Source organism: Mesoplodon bidens, assembly GCF_964165515.1.
Source record: "Mesoplodon bidens genome assembly, contig: HAP1_SCAFFOLD_350, whole genome shotgun sequence".
NCBI classification, from domain to species: domain Eukaryota; kingdom Metazoa; phylum Chordata; class Mammalia; order Artiodactyla; family Ziphiidae; genus Mesoplodon; species Mesoplodon bidens.
The window spans coordinates 191141-201200 of record NW_027671949.1 but is presented as its reverse complement, the minus strand read 5'-3'; positions in this window follow the sequence as shown (position 1 = coordinate 201200).

The window sequence follows — 10060 nt, the reverse complement described above, 5'->3', positions numbered from 1 at the left end:
TTTGCAGCACCGTAGATGAGTCTCGAGGTAATCACGTGACTTGTAGTAAGTCAGAAAGTGAAAGACACATATCATATCATATCACTTATAGGTGTTACCTATAAGTTGATACCAGGGCAGATATTTCCACGGAGAAGGGCAATCACAGATTCATTAAACAAAATTATGGTTCACCAAAGGAAAGGTGTGAGGATTGAATTCATTACGATATTGGGGTTAACAGACATATACAAACACAGTAGACGTATATAATCACCAAAGACCTACGGAGTACCAACAGAAGACTACTCAACATTCTGTAATAACGTACATGGGAAAAGGATCCCAGGAAGAACAGACATATGTATATGTGTAAAAGAACCACCTCTTGCACACCTACAACAAGCTAAACTTTGTACTCAAACTTGCTGTAATAAAAAATAAAAAATTAAAGTAAAAACACGAACAAGAAGTAGTGAGACACACTTGAGGGGCATTCTCCTGGCACATTCCGTTCTACATTACAATCTAGAACGCGACTTCCATTGAGGCTCTGCTGCCCTAGTAACCAGATTTGGTAAGGGAGATCTGCTGCCACCTTGTGGCCATTTCACACAACAGCAGCTTTAATCCCAGCGCTAATGGTCAGTGGATATTCCAAATCATTACAGGCCTGTAAATGACACCTGCCCTGAAAACAAATCCTGGGGTCATATATCGACCACAAATTTCAAAAGACGTCCATATTTCAAAACGACAGTTTCAAGAGGCATATTTCACGCACATTAGTGTTCTGCTTCTTTTGCTTTCTTTCTTTCATGTTAAAAAAACGGGAATGGATAAAGGCAACCCTCAGAAGGGGCGAAAACGTTCGCAAACGAATCAATGGACAAAGGTTTAATCTCCAATATATATAAACAGCTCATGCAGCTTAATATTAATAAAACAAACAACCCAATACAAAAATGGGCAGAAGATCTAAATAGACGTTTCTTCAAAGAAGACACAGAGATGGCCAAGACGCACATGAAATGCTGCTCAACATCACTAATTATTAGAGAAATGCAAATCAAAACTACAATGAGGTAAGACCTCACACCTGTTAGAATCGGCATCATCAGATAATCTACAAACAACAAATTCTGGGGAGGGTGTGGACAAAAGGAACCCTCTTCCGCTATTGGAGGGAATGTAAATTGATACAGTCACTATGGAGAACAGTATGGAGGTTCCTTTAAAAACTAAAAAGAGAATTACCATAGGATCCAGCAATCCCACTTCTGGGCATATACCCAGAGAAAACCATAAATCACAAAGACACATTCACCACAATGTTCATTGCAGCACTATTTACAATAGCCAGGTAATGGAAGCAACCTAACTGCCCCCAGACAGACGAATGGATAAAGATGTGGTACATATATAAAATGGAATATTACTTCAGCCATAAAAAGGAATGAAACTGGGTCATTTGTAGAGAAGTTGATGGATCTAGAGACTGTCATACAGAGTGAAGTAAGTCAGAAAGAGAAAAACAAATATTGTATATTAATGCCTATATGTGGAACCTAAAAAATGGTACAGATGAACTGGTTTGCAGGGCAGAAATAGAGACACAGAGGTAGAGAACAAACGTATGGACACAAAGTGGGGGAAGGCATGGGGTGGTGGTGGTGGAATGAGTTGAGAGATTGGGATTGACCTGTATATATGTATATGCATAAAATAGATAACTAATAATAACCTACTGTATAAAAAAATAAATAAAATTAAATTACAAAATTTTTAAAAATAGAATGTAAAAATAAAACAGAAAAAAAGTTCTTCCATTCACCCTGATGTATTTATAAGAATGAATTATTTCCATGCTTATATCTATAAATACATAAAAGAGGAATAAAATCTAACTTGAACCAAAAAAGAAAAAAAAAACTGAACCTAACAGTTATACAGAGGAAAACACTACCAAGGCACTTGCTCCAGTGGTAAACAATTCTGAAATTGGTCAGAGGTGGGGAATCATCTCCCATACAGCCAGCAGCCCCGCCCACCCACGCAAAGAGCGTCCTTATTGCAAAGCTGGGAGTCCGTGCCGAGGCTTCTGTGAGTAAACGTGAGCTGAGACCCAGACCAGATGCTGCTGAACAGTTCCCACCCTTCCCAGGTGAAACACCTCAATATGTACAAGGGCTTGAAAGCTTAGAGGAAGGGCCGTGGAGCCACACCAGCAAGAGCACGCAGGCCAACTTTGTGCCTGCAGTTAAGCCAGGATGGTCCTGTCCACGGGCGCTCTTCTGGAAGCTTTCCATTGCTCTGCCTGAGATACCCCTCCTGTCCCGGCACCAACTCCTTTTTTTCCTTACTCACCTCAGCCCGGAGAGATATTCCAGTGGAAGTTATGGGTGACACATCCTCTTCTTTACAGGTGGCAGCCTGGCAACTCCTGCCGAAAGTCCAGCAGAGCCCCACTCACACCGGGCCACCCACAAAGCCGTGGACTCTCACACCCTCCCACCAGCACAGCCCCGAGACTGCTGACGGGGCAGAGAATATGGAGTCAGGCACAGCTGCAGGGGCTATTGCTGCTTGGAGTGCTGTTTATATTGACCTCAACCCAGGCACACCTGGGGAGGGCTTGCCGGCAGGGTCAGGCTGCCCAGGTCAGCTAATCCTCAGCCCTCGGGGAATCACATTGCAGAAAATGGACCTCGCTAAGACAGAATATTCGCCAAGGAAAAAAGGGACACCATGCCATTTGCAGCACCGTAGATGAGTCTAGAGGTAATCACGTGACTTGGAGTAAGTCAGAAAGTGAAAGACAGATATCATATCATATCACTTATAGGTGTTACCTATAAATTGATACCAGGGCAGATATTTCCACGGAGAAGGGCAATCACAGATTCATTAAACAAACTTATGGTTCACCAAAGGAAAGGTGTGAGGATTGAATTCATTACGATATTGGGGTTAACAGACATATACAAACACAGTAGACGTATATAATCACCAAAGACCTACGGAGTACCAAGAGAAGACTACTCAACATTCTCTCATAACGTACATGGGAAAAGGATCCCAGAAAGAACAGACATATGTATATGTGTCAAAGAACCACCTCTTGCACACCTACAACAAGCTAAACGTTGTACTCAAACTTGCTGTAATATAAAATAAAAAATTAAATTAAAAACACGAACAAGAAGTAGTGAGACAAACTTGAGGGGCTTTCTCCTGGCACATTCCGTTCTACTTTACAATCTAGAACGCGACTTCCATTGAGGCTCTGCTGCCCTAGTAACCAGATTTGGTAAGGGAGAACTGCTGCCACCTTGTGGCCGTTTCACACAACAGCAGCTTTAATCCCAGCGCTAATGGTCAGTGATATTCAAAATCATTACAGGCCTGTAAATGACACCTGCCCTGAAAACAAATCCTGGGGTCATATATCGACCAAAAAATTCAAAAGACGTCCATATTTCAAAACGACAGTTTCAAGAGGCATATTTCACGCACATTGGTGTTCTGCTTCTTTTGCTGTCTTTCTTTCTTTGTTAAAAGAACGGGAATGGAAAAAGGCAACCCTCAGAATGGGCGAAAACGTTCACAAAAGAATCAATGAACAAAGGTTTAATCTCCAATATATATAAACAGCTCATGCAGCTTAATATTAATAGAACAAACAACCCAATACAAAAATGGGCAGAAGATCTAAATAGACGTTTCTTTAAAGAAGACACAAAGATGGCCAAGATGCACATGTAAAGCTGCTCAACATCACTAATTATTAGAGAAATGCAAATCAAAACTACAATGAGGTAAGACCGCACACCTGTTAGAATCGGCATCATCAGATAATCTACAAACAACAAATTCTGGGGTGGGTGTGGACAAAAGGAACCCTCTTCCGCTATTGGTGGGAATGTAAATTGATACAGTGACTATGGAGAACAGTATGGAGGTTCCTTTAAAAAACTAAAAAGAGAATTACCATAGGATCCAGCAATCCCACTTCTGGGCATATACCAAGAGAAAACCAAAAATCACAGAGACACATTCACCACAATGTTCATTGCAGCACTATTTACAATAGCCAGGTAAAGGAAGCAACCTAAATTCCCACAGACAGACGAATGGATAAAGATGTGGTACATATATAATATGGAATATTATTTCAGCCATAAAAAGGAATGAAACTGGGTCATTTGTAGAGAAGTTGATGGATCTAGAGACTGTCATACAGAGTGAAATAAGTCAGAAAGAGAAAAACTAATATTGTATATTTATGCCTATATGTGGAACCTAGAAAAATGGTACAGATGAACTGGTTTGCAGGGCAGAATTAGAGACACAGAGGTAGAGAACAAACGTGTGGACACAATGTGGGGGAAGCCATGGGGTGGTGGTGGTGGAATGAGTTGAGAGATTGGGATTGACCTGTATATATGTATATGCATAAAATAGATAACTAATAATAACCTACTGTATAAAAAAATAAATAAAATTAAATTTCAAAATTTTTAAAAATAGAATGTAAAAATAAAACAGAAAAAAAGTTCTTCCATTCACCCTGATGTATTTATAAGAATGAATTATTTCCATGCTTATATCTATAAATACATAAAAGAGGAATAAAATCTAACTTGAACCAAAAAAGAAAAAAAAACTGAACCTAACAGTTATACAGAGGAAAACACTACCAAGGCACTTGCTCCAGTGGTAAAGAATTCTGAAATTGGTCAGAGGTGTGGAATCATCTCCCATACAGAGAGCAGCCCCGCCCGCCCACGCAAGGAGCGTCCTTATTGCAAATCTGGGAGACCATGCCTAGGCCTCTGTGAGTAAACGTGAGCTGAGCCCCAGGCCAGATGCTGCTGAACTGTTCCCACCCTTCCCAGGTGAAACACCTCAATATGTACAAGGGCTTGAAAGCCTAGAGGAAGGGCCGTGGAGCCACACCAGCGACAGCACGCAGGCCAACTTGGTGCCTGCAGGTCAGCCAGGATGGTCCTGGCCACGGGCGCTCTTCTGGAAGCTTTCCATTGCCCTGCCTGAGATACCCCTCCTGTCCCGGCCCCCACTCCTTTTTTTCCTTACTCACCTCAGCCCGGAGAGATATTCCAGTGGAAGTTATGGGTGACACATCCTCTTCTTTACAGGTGGCAGCCTGGCAACTCCTGCCGAAAGTCCAGCAGAGCCCCACTCACACCGGGCCACCCACAAAGCCGTGGACCCTCACACCCTCCCACCAGCACAGCCCCGAGACTGCTGACGGGGCAGAGAATATGGAGTCAGGCACAGCTGCAGGGGCTATTGCTGCCTGGAGTGCTGTTTATATTGACCTCAACCCAGGCACACCTGGGGAGGGCTTGCCGGCAGGGTCAGGCTGTCCAGGTCAGCTAATCCTCAGCCCTCAGGGAATCACATTGCAGAAAATGGACCTCGCTAAGACAGAATATTCACCAAGGAAAAAAAGGACACAATGCCATTTGCAGCACCGTAGATGGGTCTCGAGGTAATCATGTGACTTGGAGTAAGTTAGAAAGTGAAAGACACATATCATATCATATCACTTATACGTGTTACCTATAAATTGATACCAGGGCAGATATTTCCAAGGAGAAGGGCAACTACAGATTCATTAAACAAACTTATGGTTCACCAAAGGAAAGATGTGAGGATTGAATTCATTACGATATTGCGGTTAACAGACATATACAAACACAGTAGACGTATATAATCACCAAAGACCTACGGAGTACCAAGAGAAGACTACTCAACATTCTGTCATAACGTACATGGGAAAAGGATCCCAGGAAGAACAGCCATATGTATATGTGTAAAAGAACCACCTCTTGCACACCTACAACAAGCTAAATGTTGTACTCAAACTTGCTGTAATAAAAAATAAAAAATTAAATTAAAAACACGAACAAGAAGTAGTGAGACACACTTGAGGGGCTTATTCCTGGCACATTCCTTTCTACATTACAATCTAGAACGCGACTTCCATTGAGGCTCTGCTGCCCTATTAACCAGATTTGGTAAGGGAGATCTGCTGCCACCTTGTGGCCGTTTCACACAACAGCAGCTTTAATCCCAGCGCTAAAGGTCAGTGGATATTCCAAATCATTACAGGCCTGTAAATGACACCTGCCCTGAAAACAAATCCTGGGGTCATATATCGACCAAAAAATTCAAAAGACGTCCATATTTCTAAACGACAGTTTCAAGAGGCATATTTCACGCACATTAGTGTTCTGCTTCTTTTTCTTTCTTTCTTTCTTGGTTAAAAAAACGGGAATGGAATAAGGCAACCCTCAGAATGGGCGAAAACGTTCACAAACGAATCAATGGACAAAGGTTTAAGCTCCAATATATAAAAAAACAGCTCATGCAGCTTAATATTAATAAAACAAACAACCCAATACAAAAATGGGCATAAGATCTAAATAGACGTTTCTTCAAAGAAGACACAGAGATGGCCAAGACGCACATGAAAAGCTGCTCAACATCACTAATTATTAGAGAAATGCAAATCAAAACTACAAAGAGGTAAGACCTCACACCTGTTAGAATCGGCATCATCAGATAATCTACAAACAACAAATTCTGGGGAGGGTGTGGACAAAAGGAACCCTCTACCTCTATTGGTGGGAATGTAAATTGATACAGTCACTATGGAGAACAGTATGGAGGTTCCTTTAAAAAACTAAAAAGAGAATTACCATAGGATCCAGCAATCCAACTTCTGGGCATATACCCAGAGAAAACCAAAAATCACAGAGACACATTCACCACAATGTTCATTGCAGCACTATTTACAATAGCCAGGTAATGGAAGCAACCTAAATGCCCACAGACAGACGAATGGATAAAGATGTGGTACATATATAATATGGAATATTATTTCAGCCATAAAAAGGAATGAAACTGGGTCATTTGTAGAGAAGTTGATGGATCTAGAGACTGTCATACAGAGTGAAATAAGTCAGAAAGAGAAAAACAAATATTGTATATTAATGCCTATATGTGGAACCTAGAAAAATGGTACAGATGAACTGGTTTGCAGGGCAGAAATAGAGACACAGAGGTAGAAAACAAACGTATGGACACAATGTGGGGGAAGCCATGGGTTGGTGGTGGTGGAATGAGTTGAGAGATTGGGATTGACCTGTATATATGTATATGCATAAAATAGATAACTAATAATAACCTACTGTATAAAAAAATAAATAAAATTAAATTTCAAAATTTTTAAAAATAAAATGTAAAAATAAAACACAAAAAGAGTTCTTCCATTCACCCTGATGTATTTATAAGAATGAATTATTTCCATGCTTATATCTATAAATACATAAAAGAGGAATAAAATCTAACTTGAACCAAAAAAGAAAAAAAAAACTGAACCTAACAGTTATACGGAGGAAAACACTACCAAGGCACTTGCTCCAGTGGTAAACAATTCTGAAATTGGTCAGAGGTGGGGAATCATCTCCCATACAGCCAGCAGCCCCGCCCACCCACGCAAGGAGCGTCCTTATTGCAAAGCTGGGAGACCGTGCCGAGGCCTCTGTGAGTAAACGTGAGCTGAGCCCCAGGCCAGATGCTGCTGAACAGTTCCCACCCATCCCAGGTGAAACACCTCAATATGTACAAGGGCTTGAAAGCCTAGAGGAAGGGCCGTGGAGCCACACCAGCGACAGCACACAGGCCAACTTGGTGCCTGCAGGTCAGCCAGGATGGTCCTGGCCACGGGCGCTCTTCTGGAAGCTTTCCATTGCCCTGCCTGAGATACCCCTCCAGTCCCGGCACCAACTCCTTTTTTTCCTTACTCACCTCAGCCCGGAGAGATATTCCAGTGGAGTTATGGGTGACACATCCTCTTCTTTACAGGTGGCAGCCTGGCAACTCCTGCCGAAAGTCCAGCAGAGCCCCACTCACACCGGGCCACCCACAAAGCCGTGGACCCTCACACCCTCCCACCAGCACAGCCCCGAGACTGCTGACGGGGCAGAGAATATGGAGTCAGGCACAGCTGCAGGGGCTATTGCTGCCTGGAGTGCTATTTATATTGATCTCAACCCAGGCACACCTGGGGAGGGCTTGCCGGCAGGGTCAGGCTGCCCAGGTCAGCTAATCCTCAGCCCTCAGGGAATCACATTGCAGAAAATGGACCTCGCTAAGACAGAATATTCGCCAAGGAAAAAAAGGACACAATGCCATTTGCAGCACCGTAGATGAGTCTCGAGGTAATCACGTGACTTGGAGTAAGTCAGAAAGTGAAAGACACATATCATATCATATCACTTATAGGTGTTACCTATAAGTTGATACCAGGGCAGATATTTCCACGGAGAAGGGCAATCACAGATTCATTAAACAAACTTATGGTTCACCAAAGGAAAGGTGTGAGGATTGAATTCATTACGATATTGGGGTTAACAGACATATACAAACACAGTAGACGTATATAATCACCAAAGACCTACGGAGTACCAAGAGAAGACTACTCAACATTCTGTCATAACGTACATGGGAAAAGGATCCCAGGAAGAACAGACATATGTATATGTGTAAAAGAACCACCTCTTGCACACCTACAACAAGCTAAACGTTGTACTCAAACTTGCTGTAATAAAAAATAAAAAATTAAATTAAAAACACGAACAAGAAGTAGTGAGACACACTTGAGGGGCTTTCTCCTGGCACATTCCGTTCTACATTCCAATCTAGAACGCGACTTCCATTGAGGCTCTGCTGCCCTAGTAACCAGATTTGGTAAGGGAGATCTGCTGCCACCTTGTGGCCGTTTCACACAACAGCAGCTTTAATCCCAGCGCTAATGATCAGTGGATATTCAAAATCATTACAGGCCTGTAAATGACACCTGCCATGAAAACAAATCCAGGGGTCATATATCGACCAAAAAATTCAAAAGACGTCCATATTTCAAAACGACAGTTTCAAGAGGCATATTTCACGCACATTAGTGTTCTGCTTCTTTTGCTTTCTTTCTTCCTTTGTTAAAAGTACGGGAATGGATAAAGGCAACCCTCAGAATGGGCGTAAATGTTCACAAACGAATCAATGGACAAAGGTTTAATCTCCAATATATATAAACAGCTCATGCAGCTTAATATTAATAAAACAAACAACCCAATACAAAAATGGGCAGAAGATCTAAATAGACGTTTCTTCAAAGATGACACAGAGATGGCCAAGACGCACATGAAAAGCTGCTCAACATCACTTATTATTAGAGAAATGCAAATCAAAACTACAATGAGGTAAGACCTCACACCTGTTAGAATCGGCATCATCAGATAATCTACAAACAACAAATTCTGGGGAGGGTGTGGACAAAAGGAACCCTCTTCCGCTATTGGTGGGAATGAAAATTGATACAGTCACTATGGAGAACAGTATGGAGGTTCCTTTAAAAAACTAAAAAGAGAATTACCATAGGATCCAGCAATCCAACTTCTGGGCATATACCCAGAGAAAACCAAAAATCACAGAGACACATTCACCACAATGTTCATTGCAGCACTATTTACAATAGCCAGGTAATGGAAGCAACCTAAATGCCCACAGACAGACGAATGGATAAAGATGTGGTACATATATAATATGGAATATTATTTCAGCCATAAAAAGGAATGAAACTGGGTCATTTGTAGAGAAGTTGATGGATCTAGAGACTGTCATACAGAGTGAAATAAGTCAGAAAGAGAAAAACAAATATTGTATATTAATGCCTATATGTGGAACCTAGAAAAATGGTACAGATGAACTGGTTTGCAGGGCAGAAATAGAGACACAGAGGTAGAGAACAAACGTATGGACACAATGTGGGGGAAGCCATGGGGTGGTGGTGGTGGAATGAGTTGAGAGATTGGGATTGACCTGTATATATGTATATGCATAAAATAGATAACTAATAATAACCTACTGTATAAAAAAATAAATAAAATTAAATTTCAAAATTTTTAAAAATAAAATGTAAAAATAAAACAGAAAAACAGTTCTTCCATTCACCCTGATGTATTTATAAGAATGAATTATTTCCATGCTTATA